The sequence below is a fragment of the Balaenoptera borealis genome (assembly GCF_965194805.1).
Source record: "Balaenoptera borealis genome assembly, chromosome: 5".
Classification (NCBI taxonomy): domain Eukaryota; kingdom Metazoa; phylum Chordata; class Mammalia; order Artiodactyla; family Balaenopteridae; genus Balaenoptera; species Balaenoptera borealis.
Genome location: NC_138862.1, coordinates 98149892 through 98172682, shown reverse-complemented (window position 1 = coordinate 98172682; position 22791 = coordinate 98149892). Strand labels below are relative to the sequence as shown.

Genomic DNA, 22791 nt, shown 5'->3' with positions numbered 1-22791 from the left:
CACAAATTAAAAATAAATAACTGTAACAGCATTGCCATGACTTTTTCTGTCACATTTAATTAATTGGAAATTTGGACAACTTAGGACTTTGATATAGCTGCTTTATTTGTCTTTCATTCTATTCTTAGGCTTCCTGTTCCTATTTAGAAGGTAGCTCTCCTTCAGTTTGTTTTAATCTTAATATCAAGACAGTTAATCAAGGAATTGCTCATCAATGATTGCATCATTAAACATGATGTTCTAGCACCTCTGACTTCTCAAACATGAAGCAAGTGGGACTGACCTCACTCTCCCTCAGATGTCTGCTCATAAAATCCTATTTTTAGGGAGAGAATGCAGAAGATTTTAGCTCTGTCACATCTCCCAAAGATTATGGGATTGAAGAGAGTATAACCCCCCACCGCCACCAAAACTCATTAAGACCAGACCCAGAGGTTTAGTCAAACCTCAGACCCGGACTCTGTGGCCAGATTCCCTGATAGGCACACGGTACGTTTTCACTGCGTTTCACTTCTTTAGGTTCTAAATGAAGCCGTGTGTATTGTGCTGAGGATATGGCAAGCCTTAGGCTCCTAGGTAGCTTCTCAGGGCCCTTTCTTCATTTCTTCCTGCCTGAGGGCCTTTGCACAGGCTCTTCTTTTTGCCTAGAACATTCCTCTCTCCCCTATTTCCTTTTGTCCTACATTCCCTTCAGGTCTTGTTTTAAATTTCACTGTCATACTAGGTGAGTTTTTCTCAGTTATGAACTCCCAAATACACTTCTACTTTACTTAGCATATTTATAATTATTAATAATTTCTCAATTATTTGGGTAGTATCTTACCTTCTTCCTTGGGTGCAATGTAATTAGAAGCAGGTCTGAGATATATGAGGGGAATAGAGCACTGTGGAGCTGACCCAGCATTGGGCTCGCATTTCTATTTTAACCCTAATAACAATGTATTATGATAACCTCTGTACATGATGCTTTTTTCTATCAAATTGTTTGTGCCCCAGTACTGAATACTTGTTCTCCTATGCAAGTATTCCCATAACATAGGAGCTGACAGTCTAGAGTCTAGTCATCTACTCATGAAAAGTAATTAACTTTTCAAGCCATCATACGCCAAATACCAAACAAATCAACAAATGTGGTAGAGCTGTACTATCCATTCTGTTGTCCTCTAGCCACAAATGAGATGGAGAAGCAATTTATTTTGATAGTCATTTTAGTTCCTAGAGATGGCATAAAGTCTGTAAATATAAATTTAAACGCTACACAGTTTATAAAGCATGTCATAATGAAATTCTGCATATTGGCTAAAGCAGTGCCTCAAAATACTGAAGATACAGATGCAGAGTTAAAACGAGAGGGCTGAAATATTATAACAGGATGTGGAAGAAAAGCAAGACATGATATTAGTGGAAGTTTACTATTTTTAGGAGTTGCTTGGGGCATAGTCATGTCTCTCAACAATATATAGAAGTTTGTAAAATATTATTAACTTCTAAATCTTATACTATGTGAATGAATTGCTTATTCAAAAATAAAACTAAGAATAGGGAAAACTTTGTAATATTAATATGCTTTATTTTTAACTTTTGGTTAACTAATACATCTTTTTAAGTTGGTTATATAAACATTGTTATATTCTTAGAAGATGATGTTTGAAATTATAAACATACTTTTAAATATATATATTTTGAAGATTGGCTTCAGGAAGCTAAGATAGAAATAAGTAGTGTAGATGACAATGGGGATGATGGAACCGTAACCAGTACACATTTGTATAAATTGTGAAGACCTTGCTGAGAGCACAGTTATAGAACTACTTTCCAGATAGCTGGTTTCATGAAGTTCTTCCATGATTATGTAGCAATTCTGATTTTTGTTATCATTGTTCCATAATTTAGAGGCTGTGGTTTTCAAGAGATTTTCCCTTTGGTCCATTTGATGTGCAGAATGTTTTTATTATTCTCCACCCTCAAAACAGCTCCCCACCCAATTATTTTTTATTACAAAGGCATTTAACATTTTAGAAATCTCTCTATGACTGAAATGTCAAGACTATGCCTGTTTTTATTGTGAAAATAATGGATGAGCATGTCCCAGTTAGTATTTCTGTTTTAAAGTTTGGTGGATGTTTAATGCATTCAATGAATGCTACCGGTTGCATTAATGCAGTCCATTTACAAAAGAGCTGCCCTTTATAGTCAATATATCAATATTAGTTACCAGATAAATCCTCCAAATCCTCCAAATGAGAAAGTTGAGGTTCCTTTTGTAATATTGCAAAAGCACATTTCTCTCAGGAGTCATAATGACTTGAAATAATTTTAAAAGTATACCTGTTTGGGCTTCCCTGGTGGCGCAGTGGTTGAGAGTCTGCCTGCCAATGCGGGGGGCGCGGGTTCGAGCCCTGGTCTGGGAGGATCCCGCATGCCGCGGAGCAGCTGGGCCCGTGAGCCACAACTACTGAGCCTGCACGTCTGGAGCCTGTGCTCCGCAACAAGAGAGGCCGCGACGGTGAGAGGCCCGCGCACCGCGATGAGGAGTGGCCCCCGCTTGCCGCGGCTGGAGGGGGCCCTCGCACAGAGGCGAGGACCCAGCACAGCCAAAAATAAAAAAAAATTTAAAAAAAGTATACCTGTTTGTTTCCAGTTTCTATAGAAAAATTGGTTGATTCCTTACAAATTATAAGTTGAATGGGAAGTTGTTTCCTCTTCTTAGGTTGAGAATTGGTTTATGAGAAATCGTTGAATCTCTTAGATTTGCATTTGTGTATTTGAAACGTGGCTCTTAACTGGTTTGGCTCTTCATGTCACATGGGTCTTAGTAAGGAATAAGGAATATATTTGTCATGCCAAATCCTCCCCCTACCCCGCCGTTTTTGTTTTGGCTGCACTACACGGCATGTGGGATCTTAGTTCCCTGACCAGGGATCGAACCATGCCCCCTGAAGTGGAAGCGTGGAATCTTAACCACTGGACTGCCAGGGAAGTCCCCAAATCCCCCTTTTGTAATGACAACATGCAGGGGGCAAGAAATCATATGCAATTGCATTTGATTAGTTCTAAAGTGTGGAGGTTCATGACCACTAAAATAGTTATTGCTTAACAGTACAGTTTAAATGAAAATACAAAGAGTGGACACATCTTCCAAAATATTGTGTGTTACAGTAAAATATGGTTTATTGGCCACTCTATTAACCTGGCATTTCTCTTAATAATGACATTTGTGTTTTGGCAGTAATAGGGTAGAATGTGATAATTGGTATTTATTATTGTGACCACCAAAATGTGTAAGAGTTTTAAATACCCTCTGACTTATCAAAGAAAGATTAAATTATTTATATTTTCCAAGGCACTTCAGTATCTAGAAAATTGTAATTCTTTGACAATATTTACTCTCTATATAATATAGACAATAATCCTCTATACATTAGAATACCTTATTCCTAGCATATGTTAAAAAAAGAAACCCTGGAATTTGCAGTCATTTTCCATTTCAAGTACTTCTTTACAGCATGTTGAAATTCCTGACATACTAATTATTATAGAATATGACTAACTTATTTTCCTTTTATTCATATATTCTGTGGGAAACAAAGTTAAAGTGAAAAGATTTGAATAGTTTTCTATTTAGGAGAACCCCAAATAATGAAATATTGTTCAAGTTATTAGATCCCCTTAACAGTATCACTATTAGTGACTTTCTTCTAATCCAGGAGCTTATAATTGAATAAGAAATAATTGGACTTTTCTAAGTATGAAAAATAGACTCTCTGAAAATCTTAACTAGGGCTAAGTTTTTTTTTCAATGTAGTGAAAACCAAAAGGAACATGTTAGGTTCAGCATTAAAAGCAGGTAATATAATCAGTGAATGTATATAAATCAGGATATAAAAAGGATCTTGACTCATAGTGAGATAGAGATCAAACCAATAGGGCAGGCTCTCTATTCTGTTTTGCTTAGAAATAAGTAAATAGGCTGAACTTTAGGTTAACTAAACTCTGGGTGTAAATCAGCCATCTTTCAAGCCCCTGAATTCATTTTCCCCACTGGGTTAACCTCCTTCACTTAACAAGGGCTCAGAGGCCCCATGGAATTTACACTAATCAAAGCAGTGCCGGCAACCAAACAGCCTCAGTTTCAATACAAGAAGAAGCCAGGGGCAGAATACAAGTTACTGGTGAGTCTTGTACTTTGGACCACTCAGCAGGGCAGACATTCTTCTCCAAATATACCTTAAAGCAAAAGAAGGGACAGTGCATACCATTCTGCACCTGGTTGGAATCCAGGGGAAATGTAAACCAAGCTGACCCGACTGGTAACAAGGCTGACTAACTTGTTTGGGTCTCAGAACTTACTCTTTTGGTGAAAGCTATTAAAAGGTGGAATGTACCTTTGGCATAATTTCAGCTGTTTTATGTATTCATTCCTACTTCATTTTGTCCTAGCTTGTGATTTATTATGTGACCTTAAACTTGATTTAAACTTGAGAAAGCTCAGATCTGGAGATTCTTTCAAAGTTTGTTTCAGGAGAAGGGACTAACTAGAGTCATAGAGTATCCACTAGCAGCAGTTTCAAATCTCAGCTCTGCCAAATCTAGGTCTGGCAGGTGTAACCCTCCTACGCCAAGTCCCTCATCTCTAAAATGAGGTTCCTAACATCTTCCACGGAGAGTGTTACTGGTTTTTTAAAACTCATATACTGAAGCACTTGGCACATAGTAAGGACTCAATAATGATTGTTCTGAACCTCTTTCTTCCTTTTCTCTTTCTCCCTTTTAAGGTGACAGAGGGCTACTAATAATGCCAGATTTTCTGTTTTTGTTGTTCTTTACTTTTTTCTCTCTGATTCTCCTTTCCTCTGTCTCTGAAACTGAACCCTATGCTTGCTATTAAATTATATCTTAGTGTCAGGAAATGAGCCTTGCCTCTTGCTATTAAAAGTGTCTTTGTGTGTGTGTGTGTGTGTGTGTGTGTGTGTGTGTGTGTGTGTGCGTGCTGATATTTATGCTGTACTGACTGTCAGTTCATATATTCTGGCCAAAATTTCTTTTTATCATGGATCTTAATCCCTGCATTTTATCTTTTCTGAAATGGTAAAATGTCACAATGTTTTCAATGCTGCAACCGGGCAGCGATGGAGTAAAAAGGCAGAGAATGATGTTACTGGAGAATGACAAGTTAAATTTTCTTCTGTCTTCTGATCCTTTCTGGGTATGTGGATGTATTTACTTACTCAATGTAAGGAAGGGAAAGTATTTTCTCTCTACTGTTTTCAAGATTAAAAAATATCAGGGCTCCTGAGCCTATAGAACTGATCACTACTGAAACAAGCAGACTGAAAAGGAGTGAAAGTGTAGAGTTCACATGTGTTGTGTTTACTATGCGTGAAGCACCATTGTAAGGATTGCATGAATCATCTCATTTATTTTCACAAAAACTCTCTCATTGTCCCTGTGTTACAGATGAGGAAGTTGAGGTGCAAATATGCTAAGATGACTCCTTGTCTCCAGAAGTGTCAGGGCCAGGATCTGAACCCAGGGAGTCTGGTGCTGAGGAGAACCTTATCCGCCTTCTAATGTATGATGTGAACACACCAGTAAGGGCTACAATTAGTCTCCATCTCCTAAAATTGTGCTACTCACCAGATGCACCGACATCACCTGGGAGCTTATGAAAAATACAGCATCTCATCCTCACCCCAGACCTACCAAATTTTAATTTGCATTTTAAGAAGATCCCCAGGTAAGTGTCATACATATTAAAGTTTGGGAAACACAAGCCTAAAGCATTATTTCTGGGATCATATATATACTTTTTGTGTGATATAGGGAGGAAAACAATCAGGATTTTTAGATCTCAAAGGGATTAAGATTAAAGACAATGCAGTTGAATCTCTTCCTTTTATAATTGTTGAAAATGAGTTACATGGCGGTTAAATATGTATTTAAGAATAAATAAATTCTTAAGAATTCAATAAACATTTATTGAGGGTCTGTCACGTGCCAGACTATACGCCAAGTGGGCTGGGGATACAAAGACACATAAATCATATCCCCTGGGAGCCAAATGGAAGAGACAAATAAAGTGCATGAGATTTATAGGTGCTATGATACAACCATATATATATACTGCGTATAATAGAGCACAGAGGAACAAAGAGGTTGGGATGGGGATCAGGAAAGACATTATTACAGACATAGAATTGGAGCTGAGTCTTGAAAGATTAATAGGTATTAACCAAAGGCGCTAGAATTTGAGCCTTTTCATTTGCAACTAGGCCAATGAACATCATCATTCAGGGCCACAAGTTATTCAGAGAAAGGAGATGTTTAGAGGAGTGAATCTCAAACTTGGCTTCACATAGCCAAGATTACCTGGAGAGCTTTCAGAATGCCTATTCATGGCTCCACCTCCAGAGTTACTGATTTAGTTAGTCTGGGAGGAGATCTGGACATTTGTTTCTTTGTTTATGTTCTACAGATGACTCTAGTGTCCACACAAGGCTATTATAGTTCTTTTGTGCTTGGTTTCCCTCTATACTCTCTGGATTTTCTGACCATTTCATCTGGTTCCTGACCCAGCTTCCGGCCCTGGACTTCAGACCCACTCTTGTCATGAATCACAACTTGTTACCTCTTGGATCCTGAACTAAGTCTGACGGTAAATGCCGTATTCGTGTGACCCCCCCGTGGGCATGGAGTGCTTCTTCTGTAAGTCACCACATGTCGGGGCCAGAGCCAGCCCACTCTCAGAGAAGTTAGCATTAGAGCTGCCTGAGAGCAGACCCACCCAATCTCTATAACTAGTGTGCAGCCCTACCCACAGTATAAGACGTCATAATTTTCTCCCCCAAATAAATAGAATATCAAAAGATTTTCTTTTACAGTTTTTTAAATTGAGGTAACATTGGTTTAAACGTTATATGTTTCGTATGTACAATATGATATTTAGACTTCTGTATACACTATAGTGTGCTCACCACCAAAAGCTTAGTTTCCATCTGTCACAATATAGTTGACCCCCTTTACCCATTTTACCCTCCCCCACCATTCCCTTCCCCTCTAGTAACCACTATATTCTCTCTGTATCTATGTATTTGGTTTTATTTTGTTTGTTCATTTACTTATTTATTTTTATATTCCTCATATGTATGAAATCATACCGCATTTGTCTTTCTCTATCTGACTTTAGCATAATATCCTCAAGATCCATCCCTGTTGCTGCAAAAGGCAAGATTTTATCTTTATTATGGCTAAGTAGCATTGTGTGTGTGTGTATATGTATATATAACACCTATCTATCTATATCCATTCAGCTGTTGATGGGCACTTAGGTTGTTTCCATATCTTGGCTATTGTAAACAATGCTTCAATGAACATAGGGGTGCATATATCTTTTCAAGTTAGTGTTTTCATATTCTTTGAATAAATACCCAAAAGTGAACTAGCTGGGTCATATGGTAGTTGTATTATTAATTTTTGACGAATCTCCATACTGTTTTCCATAGTGGCTGAACCAATTTACATTCCCATCAGCAGTGTATGAGGGCACCCTTCTCTCCACATCCTTGCCAACACTTGTTATTTCTTGACTTTTTGATAATAACCATTCTAACGTGTGTGAAGAAGTATCTCATGGTGGTTTTGATGATCATTTCCCTAATAATTAGTGATGATTAACATCTTTCCATGTGCCTGTTGGCCATCTGTATGTCTTCTTTGGAAAAATGTGTAATCAGATCCTCTGTGCATTTTTTAGTTGGGTTGTTTGAGTTCTTTATATATTTTGGATATCAACACCTTATCAGATATATGATTTGCAAAAATCTTCCATTCAGTAAGTTGTCTTTTTGTTTTGTTGATGGCTTCCTTTTCTCTGCAGAAATTTTTTATTTTAATGTAGTCCCATTTGTTTATTTTTGCTTTTGTTTCCCTTGCCTGAGGAGACATATCTAGAAAGACATTGCTAAGACTAATGTCAGAGTATACTGCCTATGCTTTCCTCTAGGAGTTTTGTGGTTTCAGGTCTTACGTTGAAGTCTTTAATCCATGTTGAGTTAATTTTTGTGTATTGTGTAAGACTGTGGTCTAGTTTTGTTCTTGTGCATGTGGCTGTCTAGTTTTCCCAACACCATTTATGGAAGAGACTGTCCTTTCTCCATTGTATGTTCTTTGCTCCTTTGTCATAAATTAATTATTCATATATGTGTGGTTCATTTCTGGGCTTTCAGTTCTGTTCCACTGATCTGTGTGTCTGTTTTTCTTCCAATACCATGCTGGTTTTATTACTATAGCTTCATAGTATAATTTGAAAGCAGGAAGTGTAATACTTTCAGCTTTGTTCTTTATTTTAAAGATTGCTTTGGCTATTCAGGGTCTTTTATCATTCCATACAAATTTTAGGATTTTTTGTTCTACTTCTGTGAAAAATGTTGTTGGGATTTTAATAGGGATTGCATTGAATCTGTAGATTGCTTCAGGTAATATGGACATTTTAACAATGTTAATTATTCCAATCCATGAGCACAGAAAATCTTTCCATTTATTTGTGTCTTCTTCAGTTCCTTTCAACAGTGTCTTATAATTTTTGGTGTATAGGTCTTTCACCTCCTTGGCTAAATTTATTCTTGGTATTTTATTATTTTTGCTGTGATTGTAAATGGGATTGTTTTCTTTATTTATCTTTCAGCTAGTTCATTGTACTTGTATAGAAATGCAACAGATTTTTGCAGATTGACTTTGTACCCTGCAACTTTACTGTATTAGTTTATTATTTTTAATAGTTTATTGGTGGGGTCTTTAGGTTTTTTTCTATATGTAAAATCATGTCATCTGCAGATAGTGAGTTTTGCTTCTTCCTTTCCAATTTAGATGCATTTTATTTCTTTTTCTTGATTAATTTCTGTGGCTAGGACTTCCAATACTATGTTGAGTAAAAGTGGTGAGAGTGGGCATCCTTATCTTGTTTCTGATCTTGGAGAAATAGCTTTCAGTTTTTCATTTGAGTGTGATGTTAGCTGTGGGTTTGTCATATATGGCGTTTATTAGGTTGAGATATATTTCTTCTGTACCCACTTTATTGAGAGTTTTTATCATAAATGCATCAATGCCTCTATTGAGATGATCATAAGATTTTTATTCTTTGTTTTGTTAATGTGGTGTATCACATTAACTGATTTGTGGATATTGAACCCTGGAATAAATCCCACTTGATCATGGTGTATGATCCTTTTAATATATTGTTGTATTTAGTTTGCTAATATTTTGTTGAGGTTTTTGCATCTATGTTCATCAGAGATATTGGCCTGAATTTTCTTTTTTCATGTTCTCTTTGTTTGATTTTGTTATAAATCATAAAATAAGTTAGGAAGTGTTCTCTCCTCTTCAATTTTTTTGGAAGAGTTTGAAAAGAATAAGGTATTAAATCTTCTTTGAATGTTTGGTAGAATTCACCTGTGAATGCATCTGGTTCTGAACTTCTGTTTTTTGGTAAGGTTTCGATTACTGTTTCAATCTCCTAATGACTGATCTATTCAGATTTTCTATTTCTTCATGAATCAGTCGTCAGAGGTTGGTTGATTATAAGAATTCATCCATTCTTCTAGGTTGTCCAATTTGTGGGCATATAGCTGTTCATAGTATTCTCTTATAATCTTTTGTATTTCTGTGGTATCCTTTGTAATTTCTCCTCTTTTTTTTTTGATTTTATTATCTGAGTCTGTTCTTTTCTTAGTAAGTCTAGCTTAAGCTATGACAATTTTGTTTATTTTTTTTAAAGAACCAGCTGTGAGTTTCATTGATGTTTTCTGTTGTCTTTTTAGTCTCTAGTTCATCTATTTCCATTGTGATTTTTATTTTTTCCTTCCTTCTACTGACACTGGGCTTCATTTGTCCTTCTTTTTGTAGTTCCTCTAGTTTAAGGTTAGATTGTTTATTTGAGATTTTTCTTATTTCTTGAGGTTGGCCTGTTGTTATAAACTTCCCTCTAAGTACTGCTTACTGTATCCCATAGATTTTTGGTATATCATGTTTTCATTTTTATTTGTCTTCAGGTATTTTTTTTAATATCTCTTTTGGTTTCTTCATTGACCCAGTAGTTGTTCAATAGCATGTTGTTTAGTCTCCATGTACTTGTGTAATGTCCAGCTTTCTTCTTGTAGTTGATTTGTAGTTTCATATTGTTGTGATCAGAAATGGTGCCTGATATGATATCAATCTTATTAAATTTGAGACTTGTTTTGTGTCCCAACATATGGTCTATTCTTGAGAAAGTTCCATGTGTGCTTGAGAAGTATGCGTGTTTTGCTCCATTTGGATGGAATGTTCTATATAAATCTATTAAGTTCATCTGGTATAATGTTTCATTTAAGGCTGCTGTTTCCTTGTTGACTTTCTGTCTGGATGATCTATTCATTGATGTAAGTGGGGTGTTAAAGTCCTCTATTATTATTGTGTTGCTGTCAATTTCTCCCTTTAGGTCTATTAATAATTGCTTTATGTATTTTGGTGCTCTCATGTTAGGTACATATGTATTAATAAATGTTATGGCTTCTTGATGGGTTGTCCCCTTTATCATTGTGTGATGTCCATTTTTGTCTCATGTTACCTGTTTTGGCTTGACATGTATTTTGTCTGAGTATGGATATACCTGTTTTCTTTTGGCTGCCATTTGCTTGGAGTATCATCTTCTATCTCTTTACTTTGACCCTATGTTTGTCTTTAGAGCTGAGAGGAGTCTCCTAGAGGCAGCATATAGGTGGGTCTTGTTTTTAATCCATACGGCCATTCTATGTCTTTTGATTGGTGAATTCAAGCCGTTTACATTTAGGGTGATTACTGATAAATGAGGACTTAGTACTGTCATTTTATCTTTTGTTTTCTGGTTGCTCCATATCTCCATTGTTTCTTTTTCCTTGTGTTTCTGTCTGCCTTTTTAGTTTAGTGGTTCTCATGATGTTTTTCTCAGTTTCCTCTTTTTATGTTTTGTGTCTGTGCTCTAAATTCATGTTTTGTGATTACCATGAGGTTTGTATAAAATATCTCATAGATAAAATAGTCCCTTTTCTGCAGATAGTATCGTGTCTTTATTTGGCAAATGGGCTCTGTCTTTTAACTCTTCCCCCTTTAAGTTTTTGTTTTCTCAAATTATCCCTTTTTATATTGTGCATTTGTTACCAAATTAAGGTATTTTTACTGCCTCTTTCCCTTTATCTTTTATGATGTAATTATATGTTTAACAATCTATTCTGATATAGAATTGCAGTTTCCTGATTCTGTCTATTTATCAACTTACTAATAGTTTTGTGTACTTTTACCTTTTCATTTCCCGTAAAAAATCTCCTTTCAACATTTCTTGTAAGACAGGTCTAGTGGGGATGAACTCAGCCTTTGTCTGTCTGAGAAAGCCTTTATTTCTCCTTCATATCTGAAGGATAACTGCTGGAGGGAGTATTCTTGTCTGATAGTTTTCATCTTTCAATATTTGGATATGTCATTCCACTCTCTCCTGGCATGTAGAGTTTCTGCTGAGAAATCTGCTAATGGCCTAATGGGGTTCCTTTGTAGGTTACTGCCTTCCCCCCACCCCCAAACTGAAAAGTCTTTATCAATAACTTTTAACAGTTTTAATATAATATGTCTTGGAGAAGGTTATTTTTTGCATTTAGAAAATTAGATGATCTCTTAGCTTCATGGACTTGTAAATCTAGTTAATTCATGAGGTTTGGGAAGTTTTTAACTGTTATTTCTTTAAATAAACTCTCTCCCTTCTCCCTCTCTTCTCCTTCAGGGATTCCCATTATCCTTCTGTTGCCTTTTGTAATGGAGTTGGATAGTTCTTGTAGAATTTCTTCACTTTTTAAAATCATAGTTCTCTCTCCTCTTTTACCTGAATCATTTCTATATTTCTATCTTCGAGCTCACTAATTCTCTTCCATATGGTCTGCTCTATTTCCAATGCTTTCTTTTTTGGTTTTTTTTAACATCTTTATTGGAGTATAATTGCTTTACAGTGGTGTGTTAGTTTCTGCTGTATCACAAGGTGAATCAGCTATATGTATACATATATCCCCATATGCCCTCCCTCTGGAGCCTCCCTCCCACCCTCCCTATCCCACCCCTCTAGGTGGTCACAAAGCACCGAGCTGATTTCCCTGTGCTATGCAGCTGCTTCCCACTAGCTATTTATTTTACATTTGGTAGTGTATATATGTCCATGCCACTCTCTCACTTCGTCCCAGCTTACACTTCCCCCTACCCGTGTCCTCAAGTCCATTCTCTATGTCTGCATCTTTATTCCTGTCCTGCGTCTAGGTTCTTCAAAACCTTTTTTTTTTTTTTTTACATTCCATATATATGTGTTAGCACGTGGTATTTGTTTTTCTCTTTCTGACTTACTTCACTCTGTACGAAAGACTCTAGGTCCACCCAACTCACTACGAATAACTCAATTTCGTTTCTTTTTATGGCTGAGTAATATTCCATTGTATATATGTGCCACATCTTCTTTATCCATTCATCTGTCGATGGACACTTAGTTTGCTTCCATGTCCTGGCTATTGTAAATAGAGCTGCAATGAACATTGTGGTACATGACTCTTTTTGAATTATGGTTTTCTAAGGGTACATGCCCAGTGGTGAGATTGCTGGATCATATGGTAGTTCTATTTTTACTTTTTAAGGAACCTCCATACTGTTCTCCATAGTGGCTGTATCAATTTACATTCCCACCAACAGTGCAAGAGGGTTCCCTTTTCTCCACACCCTCTCCAGCATTTATGGTTTGTAGATTTTTTGATGATGCCATTCTGACTGGTGTGAGGTGATACCTCATTGTAGTTTTGATTTGCATTTCTCTATTAATTAGCAATGCTGAGCATCTTTTCATGTGCCTGTTGGCCATCTATATGTCTTCTTTGGAGAAATGTCTATTTAGATATTCTGCCCATTTTTGGATTGGGTTGTTCTTTTTTTGATATTGAGCCGCATTAGTTCCTTGTATATTTTGAAGATTAATCCTTTGTCAGTTGCTTCATTTGCAAATATTTTCTCCCATTCTGAGGGTTGTCTTTTCATCTTGTTTATGGTTTCCTTTGCTGTGCAAAATCTTTTAAGTTTCATGAGGTCCCATTTGTTTATTTTTGTTTTTATTTCCCTTTCTCTAGGAGGTGGGTCAAAAAGGTTCTTGCTGTGATTTATGTCATAGAGTGTTTGGCCTATGTTTTCCTCTAAGAGTTTGATAGTGTCTGGCCTACATTTAGGTCTTTAATCCATTTTGAGTTTATTTTTGTGTATGGTGTTAGGGAGTGTTCTAATTTTATTCTTTTACATGTGGCTGTCCCGTTTTCCCAGCAGCACTTACTGAAGAGGCTGTCTTTTTCTCCATTGTATATTCTTGCCTCCTTTATCAAAGATAAAGTGACCATATGTGCGTGGGTTTATCTCTGGGCTTTCTATCCTGTTCCATTGATCTATATTTCTGTTTTTGTGCCAGTACCATACTGTCTTGATTACTGTAGCTTTGTAGTTTAGTCTGGAGTCAGGGAGCCTTATTCCTCCAGCTCTGTTTTTCTTTCTCAAGATTGCCTTGGCTATTCAAGGTCTTTTGTGTTTCCATACAAATTGTGTAATTTTTTGTTCTGGTTCTATGAAAAATTCCATTGGTAGTTTGATAGGGATTGCACTGAATCTGTAGATTGCTTTGGGCAGTACAGTCATTTTCACAATGTGGATTCTTCCAATCCAAGAACATGGTATATCTCTCCCTCTGTTTGTATCATCTTTAATTTCTTTCATCAGTGTCTTATAGTTTTCTGCATACAGGTCTTTTGTCTCCTTAGGTAAGTTTATTCCTAGGTATTTTATTCTTTTTGTTGCAATGGTAAATGGGAGTTTTTCCTTAATTTCTCTTTCAGATTTTTCATCATTAGTGTATAGGAATGCAAGAGATTTCTGTGCATTAATTTTGTATCCTGCTACTTTACCAAATTAATTGATTAGCTCTAGTAGTATTCTGGTAGCATCTTTAGGATTCTCTATATATAGTATCATGTCATCTGCAAACAGTGACAGTTTTACTTCTTCTTTACCGATTTGGGTTCCTTTTATTTCTTTTTCTTCTCTGATTTCTGTGGCTAAAACTTCCAAAACTATGTTGAATAATAGGGGTGAGAGTGGGCAACCTTGTCTTGTTCCTGATCTTAGTGGAAATGGTTTCAGTTTTTCACCATTGAGAACGATGTTGGCTGTGGGTTTGTCATATACGGCCTTTATTATGTTGAGGTAAGTTCCCTCTATGCCCACTTTCTGGAGGGTTTTTATCATAAATGGGTGTTAAATTTTGTTGAAAGCTTTTTCTGCATCTGTTGAGATGATCATATGGTTTTCATTCTTCAATTTGTTAATATGGTGTATCACATTGATTGATTTGCGTATATTGAAGAATCCTTGCATTCCTGGAGTAAACCCCACTTGATCATGGTGTATGATCCTTTTAATGTGCTGTTGGATTCTGTTTGCTAGCATTTTGTTGAGGATTTTTGCTTCTATGTTCATCCGTGATATTGGCCTGTAGTTTTCTTCTTTTGTGACATCTTTCTCTGGTTTTGGTATCAGGGTGATGGTGGCCTCTTAGAATGAGTTTGGGAGTGTTCCTCCCTCTGCTATATTTTGGAAGAGTTTGAGAAGGATAGGTGTTAGCTCTTCTCTAAATGTTTGATAGAATTCACCTGTGAAGCCATCTGGTCCTGGGCTTTTGTTTGTTGGAAGATTTTTTAATCACAGTTTCAATTTCAGTGCTTGTGATTGGTCTGTTATATTTTCTATTTCTTCCTGGTTCAGTCTCAGAAAGTTGTGCTTTTCTAAGAATTTTTCCATTTCTTCCAGGTTGTCCATTTTATTGACATAGAGTTGCTTGTAGTAGTCTTTTATGATGCTTTGTATTTCTGTGATGTCAGTTGTTACTTCTCCCTTTTCATTTCTAATTCTATTGATTTGAGTCTTTTCCCTTTTTTTCTTGATGAGTCTGGCTAATGGTTCATCAATTTTGTTTATCTTCTCAAAGAACCAGCTTTCAGTTTTATAGATCTTTGCTTTTTTTTTGTTCTTCTTTCTCTAAGTGCTTTAGATGTAATATTAGGTTGTTTATTTGAGATGTTTCTCGTTTCTTGAGGGAGGATTGTATTGCTGTAATCTTCCCTCTTAGAACTGCTTTTGCTAAATCCCATAGCTTTTGGGTCGTTGTGTTTTCATTGTCATTTGTTTCTAGGTATCCTTTGATTTCCTCTTTGTTTTCTTCAGTGATCTCTTGGTTATTTAGTAGTGTATTGTTTAGCCTCCATGTGTTTGTATTTTTTTTTTTTTTTTACTTACTAGATTACTACTTTATTATAAAAGGCTACAACTCAGGAATAGGCAGATGAAAGAAATGCAGAAGATAATGTATGGGGGAGGGGTTCGGAGCTTCCATGCCCCACTGGGTATGCCACCCTCTCAGCACCTCCATGTTTTCACCAACCCAGAAGCTCTCCAAACCCTGTGCTTTAGGGATTTTTATGGAGGCTTCATCACATGGGCATAATGGATTATTATTTTTTTTTTCCACGGGTTTTTAAAAGTAATTTATTTTTTTTGTTTTGTTTTGTTTTTCACACACACACATTGTATTTTATTTTTACAAGAGATAAATAGACTGACACCAAGCATTGTACATGGATGACCACAACAAAAGCAACAATGATTGCAATTACCAAACATGAAACACACTCATACTATGTCATAATACTGACATTCAGTCCAGTAATCCTCCACTGTAACAGCTCCTTTACTTTGCAGTGAAAATTTATTTGTATATTCTTTGCCTCTGAGTCCTTGTTGGATTTTTTTTTTTTTAATTCAGACAGAAAGTCACAAAAATTATACTCATCCTCATCAGTTCACTCAGTCCCATGTAATTAATTTTTTTTTCATCTTGATCTTTTGTTAGCACTTTTATGAGTTCATCAGTTTTTCATTAGAGTTCTGAAAATGCTTATTCATTCAGTTCAGCAGTACAGTCAGTTACCAGAAACCTGTACTTGTCAGAGTCTTTTCCATGAATTTCTTAAAGATGAAACCCTTTTATAGGAACATATTTGCAAAAGCATCAGAGTACACACAGAACTGTCTGTAAATGACAAAAGACTTAAAAATGACCACAGTTAAAAATTTGATGAAAGTTCATAACAATGCAGTTGACAAGAAAATTAGTTATTTCTGAGATATACATTTTAAGGTAATAACTAGGATTATGACTTATAACATTATACCAGAACATATAAGATTTTTAGAAATTTCATGTAATGTCTGAAACATTTATATTAACATATTTCCATACAAATAACCCAATGAAAGTTTAGTATTAGTTGTTTTTTTTTTTTTTTTATACTGCAGGTTCTTATTAGGCATCAATTTTATACACATCAGTGTATACATGTCAATCCCAATCGCCCAATTCAGCACACCACCATCCCCACCCCACCGCAGTTTTCCCCCCTTGGTGTCCATATGTCCATTCTCTACATCTGTGTCTCAACCTCTGCCCTGCAGACCGGCTCATCTGTACCATTTTTCTAGGTTCCACTTACATGCGTTAATATACGATATTTGTTTTTCTCTTTCTGACTTACTTCACTCTGTATGACAGTCTCTAGATCCATCCACGTCTCAACAAATGACTCAATTTCGTTCCTTTTTATGGCTGAGTAATATTCCATTGTATATATGTACCACTTCTTCTTTATCCATTCGTCTGTTGATGGGCATTTAGGTTGCTTCCATGACCTGGCTATTGTAAATAGTGCTGCAATGAACATTCGGGTGCATGTGTCTTTTTGAATTACGGTTTTCTCTGGGTATATGCCCAGTAGTGGGATTGCTGGGTCATATGGTAATTCTATTTTTAGTTTTTTTAAGGAAGCTCCATATTGTTCTCCATAGTGGCTGTATCAATTTACATTCCCACCAACAGTGCAAGAGGGTTCCCTTTTCTACACACCCTCTCCAGCATTTGTTGTTTGTAGATTTTCTGATGATGCCCATTCTAACTGGTGTGAGGTGATACCTCATTGTAGTTTTGATTTGCATTTCTCTAATAATTAGTGATGTTGAGCATCTTTTCATGTGCTTTGTGGCCGTCTGTATGTCTTCTTTGGAGAAATGTCTATTGAGGTCTTCTGCCCATTTTTGGATTGGGGTGTTTGTTTCTTTAATATTGAGCTGAATGAGCTGTTTATATATTTTGGAGATTAATCCTTTGTCTGTTGATTCGTTTGCAAATATTTTCTCCCATTCTGAGGGTTGTCTTTTCGTCTTGTTTATGGTTTCCTTTGCTGTGCAAAAGCTTTGAAGTTTCATTAGGTCCCATTTGTTTATTTTTGTTTTTATTTCCATTACTCTAGGAGGTGGATCAAAAAAGATCTTGCCATGATTTATGTCAAAGAGTGTTCTTCCTATGTTTTCCTCTAAGAGTTTTATAGTGTCCAGTCTTACATTTAGGTCTCGAATCCATTTTGAGTTTATTTTTGTGTATGGTGTTAGGGAGTATTCTAATTTCATTCTTTTACATGTAGCTGTCCAGTTTTCCCAGCACCACTTATTGAAGAGACTGTCTTTTCTCCATTGTATATCTTTGCCTCCTTTGTCATAGATTAGTTGACCATAGGTGCGTGGGTTTATCGCTGGGCTTTCTATCTTGTTCCATTGATCTATGTTTCTGTTTTTGTGCCAGTACCATATTGTCTTGATTACTGTAGCTTTGTAGTATAGTCTGAAGTCAGGGAATCTGATTCCTCCAGCTCCGTTTTTTTCCCTCAAGACTGCTTTGGCTATTCGGGGTCTTTTGTGTCTCCATACAAATTTTAAGATGATTTGTTCTAGTTCCGTAAAAAATGCCATTGGTAATTTGATAGGGATCGCATTGAATCTGTAGATTGCTTTGGGTAGTATAGTCATTTTCACAATGTTAATTCTTCCAATCCAAGAACATGGTATATCTCTCCATCTGTTGGTATCATCTTTAATTTCTTTCATCAGTGTCTTATAGTTTTCTGCATACAGGTCTTTTGTCTCCCTAGGTAGGTTTATCCCTAGGTATTTTATTCTTTTTGTTGCAATGGTAAATGGGAGTGTTTCCATAATTTCTCTTTCAGATTTTTCATCATTAGTGTATAGGAATGCAAGAGATTTCTGTGCATTAATTTTGTATCCTGCAACTTTACCATATTCATTAATTAGCTCTAGCAGTTTTCTGGTGGCAGTTTTAGGATTCTCTATGTATAATATCATGTCATCTGCAAACAGTGACAGTTTTACTTCTTCTTTTCCAATTTGTATTCCTTTTATTTCTTTTTCTTCTCTGATTGCCGTGGCTAAGACTTCCAGAACTATGTTGAATAATAGTGGTGAGAGTGGACATCCTTGTCTCGTTCCTGATCTTAGAGGAAATGCTTTCAGTTTTTCACCATTGAGAATGATGTTTGCTGTGGGTTTGTCATATATGGCCTTTATTATGTTGAGGTAGGTTCTCTCTATGCCCACTTTCTGGAGAGTTTTTATCATAAATGGGTGTTGAATTTTGTCAAAAGCTTTTTCTGCATCTATTGAGATGATCATATGGTTTTTCTCCTTCAATTTGTTAATATGGTGTATCACATTGATTGATTTGCGTATATTGAAGAATCCTTGCATCCCTGGGATAAATCCCACTTGATCGTGGTGTATGATCCTTTTAATGTGTTGTTGGATTCTGTTTGCTAGTATTTTGTTGAGGATTTTTGCATCTATATTCATCAGTGATATCGGTCTGTAATTTTCTTTCTTTGTAGTGTCTTTGTCTGGTTTTGGTATCAGGGTGATGGTGGCCTCATAGAATGAGTTTGGGAGTGTTCCTTCCTCTGCAATTTTTTGGAAGAGTTTGAGAAGGATAGGTGTTAGCTCTTCTCTAAATGTTTGATAGAAGTCACCTGTGAAGCCATCTGGTCCTGGACTTTTGTTTGTTGGAAGATTTTTAACCACAGTTTAATTTCATTGCTTGTGATTGGCCTGTTCATATTTTCTGTTTCTCCCTGGTTCAGTCTTGGAAGGTTATACCTTTCTAAGAATTTGTCCATTTCTTCCAAGTTGTCCATTTTATTGACATAGAGTTGCTTGTAGTAGTCTCTTAGGATGCTTTGTATTTCTGCAGTGTCTGTTGTAACTTCTCCTTTTTCATTTCTGATTTTATTGATTTGAGTCCTCTCCCTCTTTTTCTTGATGAGTCTGGCTAATGGCTTATCAATTTTGTTTATCTTCTCAAAGAACCAGCTTTTAGTTTTATTGATCTTTGCTATTGTTTTCTTTGTTTCTATTTCATTTATTTCTGCTCTGATCTTTATCATTTCTTTCCTTCTGCTAACTTTGGGTTTTGTTTGTTCTTCTTTCTCTAGTTTCTTTAGGTGTAAGGTTAGATTGTCTACTTGAGATTTTTCTTGTTTCTTTAGGTAGGCTTGTATAGCTATAAACTTCCCTCTTAGAACTGCTTTTGCTGCATCCCATAGGTTTTGGGTTGTCATGTTTTCATTGTCATTTGTCTCTAGGTATTTTTTGATTTCCTCTTTGATTTCTTCAGTGATCTCTTGGTTATTTAGTAACGTATTGTTTAGCCTCCATGTGTTTGTCTTTTTTACGTTTTTTTCCCTGTAATTCATTTCTAATCTCATAGCATTGTGGTCAGAAAAGATGCTTGATATGATTTCAATTTTCTTAAATTTACTGAGGCTTGATTTGTGACCCAAGATGTGATCTATCCTGGAGAATGTTCCGTGCGCACTTGAGAAGAACGTGTAATCTGCTGTTTTTGGATGGAATGTCCTATAAATATCAATTAAATCTATCTGGTCTATTGTGTCATTTAAAGCTTCTGTTTCCTTATTTATTTTCATTTTGGATGATCTGTCCATTGGTGTAAGTGAGGTGTTAAAGTCCCCCACTATTATTGTGTTTTAACTGTCAATTTCCTCTTTTACGGCTGTTAGCAGTTGCCTTATGTATGGAGGTGCTCCTATGTTGGGTGCATATATATTTATAATTGTTATATCTTCTTCTTGGATTGATCCCTTGATCATTATGTAGTGTCCTTCTTTGTCTCTTGTAACATTCTTTACTTTAAAGTCTATTTTATCTGATATGAGTATAGCTACTCCAGCTTTCTTTTGATTTCCATTTGCATGGAATATCTTTTTCCATCCCCTCACTTTCAGTCTGTATGTGTCCCTAGGTCTAAAGTGGGTCTCTTGTAGACAGCATATATATGGGTCTTGTTTTTGTATCCATTCAGCAAGCCTGTGTCTTTTGGTTGGAGCATTTAATCCATTCACGTTTAAGGTAATTATCGATATGTATGTTCCTATGACCATTTTCTTAATTGTTTTGGGTTTGCTTTTGTAGGTCGTTTTCTTCTCTTGTGTTTCCCACTTAGAGAAGTTCCTTTAGCATTTGTTGTAGAGCTGGTTTGGTGGTGCTGAATTCTCTTAGCTTTTGCTTGTCTGTAAAGCTTTTGATTTCTCCATCGAATCTGAATGAGATCCTTGCTGGGTAGAGTAATCTTGGTTGTAGGTTCTTCCCTTTCATCACTTTAAGTATATCATGCCACTCCCTTCTGGCTTGTAGAGTTTCTGCTGAGAAATCAGCTGTTAACCTTATGGGAGTTCCCTTGTATGTTACTTGTCGTTTTTCCCTTGCCGCTTTCAATAATTTTTCTTTGTCTTTAATTTTCGCCATTTTGATTACTATGTGTCTCGGCGTGTTTCTCCTTGGGTTTATCCTGTATGGGACTCTCTGCGCTTCCTGGACTTGGGTGGCTATTTCCTTTCCCATGTTAGGGAAGTTTTCGACTATAATCTCTTCAAATATTTTCTCTGGTCCTTTCTCTCTCTCTTCTCCTTCTGGGACCCCTATAATGCGAATGTTGTTGCGTTTAATGTTGTCCCAGAGGTCTCTTAGGCTGTCTTCATTTCTTTTCATTCTTTTTCTTTAGTCTGTTCCGCAGCAGTGAATTCCACCATTCTGTCTTCCAGGTCACTTATCCGTTCTTCTGCCTCAGTTATTCTGCTATTGATTCCTTCTAGTGTAGTTTTCATTTCAGTTATTGTATTGGTCTTCTCTGTTTGTTTGTTCTTTAATTCTTCTAGGTCTTTGTTAATCATTTCTTGCATCTTCTCAATCTTTGCCTCCATTCTTATTCCGAGGTCCTGGATCATCTTCACTATCATTATTCTGAATTCTTTTTCTGGAAAGTTGCCTATCTCCACTTCATTTAGTTGTTTTTCTGGGGTTTTTTCTTGTTCCTTCATCTGGTACATAGCCCTCTGCCTTTTCATCTTGTCTATCTTTCTGTAACTGTGGTTTTTGGTCCACAGGCTGCAGGATTGTAGTTTTTCTTGCTTCTGCTGTCTGCCCTCTGGTGGTTGAGGCTACCTAAGAGGCTTGATGGGAGGCTCTAGTGGTGGGTAGAGCTGACTGTTGCTGTGGCGGACAGAGCTCCGTAACACTTTAATCCACTTGACTGTTGATGGGTGGGGCTGGGTTCCCTCCCTTTTGGTTGTTTTGCCTGAGGCAACCCAACACTGGAGCCTACCTGGGCTCTTTGATGGGGTTAATGGCAGACTCTGGGAGGGCTCACGCCAAGGAGCACTTCCCAGAACATCCGCTGCCAGTGTCCTTGTCCCCACAGTGAAACAGAGCCACCTCCCGCCTCTGCAGGAGAACCCCCAACACCAGCAGGTAGGTCTGGTTCAGTCTCCCCCAGGGTCACTGCTCCTTCCCCTGGGTCCCGATGCGCACACTACTTTGTGTGTGCCCTCCAAGAGTGGGGTCTCTGTTTCCCCCAGTCCTGTCAAAGTCCTGCAATCAATTCCCACTAGGCTTCAAAGTCTGATTCTCTAGGAATTCCTCCTCCCGTTGCCGGACCCCCAGGTTGGGAAGCCTGACGTGGGGCTCAGAACCTTCACTCCAGTGGGTGGACTTCTGTGGTATAAGTGTTCGCCAGTGTGTGAGTCACCCACCCAGCAGTTATGGGATTTGATTTTACTCTGATTGCGCCCCTCCTACCGTCTCACTGTGGCTTCTCCTCTGTCCTTGTACGTGGGGTATCCTCCTTGGTGAAGTCCAGTGTCTTCCTGTCGATGATTGTCCAGCAGCCAGTTGTGATTCTGGTGCTCTCGCAAGAGGGAGTGAGAGCACGTCCTTCTACCCCGCCATATTGTTTAATCCCATAATGTGTGTTTGTATTTTTTACATTTTTTTCCCTGTAATTGATACCTAGTTTTATAACATTATGGTCAGAAAAGGTACTTGATAAGGTTTCAATTTTCTTAAATTTACCAAGGCTTGATTTGTGACCCAAGATATGATCTATCCTGAAGAATGTTCCATGAGCACTTGAGAAGAAAGTGTATTCTGTTGTGTTTGGATGGAATGTACTATAAATATCAATTAAGTCCATCTTGTTTAATGTGTCATTTAAAGCTGTGTTTCCTTACTTATTTTCATTTTAGATGATCTGTCCATTGGTGAAAGTGGGGTGTTAAAGCTCCCTACTATTATTGTGTTACTGTCAATTTCCCCTTTAATGGCTGTTAGCATTTGCCATATGTATTGAGGTGCTCCTATGTTGCATGCATAAATATTTACAATTGTTATATCTTCTTGGGTTGATCCCTTGATCATTATGTAGTGTCATTCTTTGTCTCTTGTAATAGTCTTTATTTTAAAGTCTATTTTGTG

The 22791-nt window shown here is 36.9% G+C and overlaps 1 long non-coding RNA gene across 1 annotated transcript in view; it reads left to right on the top strand.

Moving 5' to 3' along the window:
• LOC309629796 overlaps window positions 1-22791 on the top strand; it is a 127142-nt gene that overhangs the window by 28091 nt on the left and 76260 nt on the right. The window contains exons 4-5 of the long non-coding RNA XR_014245218.1: window positions 5458-5737; window positions 6577-6705. This is a non-coding gene — a long non-coding RNA (uncharacterized lncRNA). The remainder of the gene's footprint in view (window positions 1-5457; window positions 5738-6576; window positions 6706-22791) is intronic.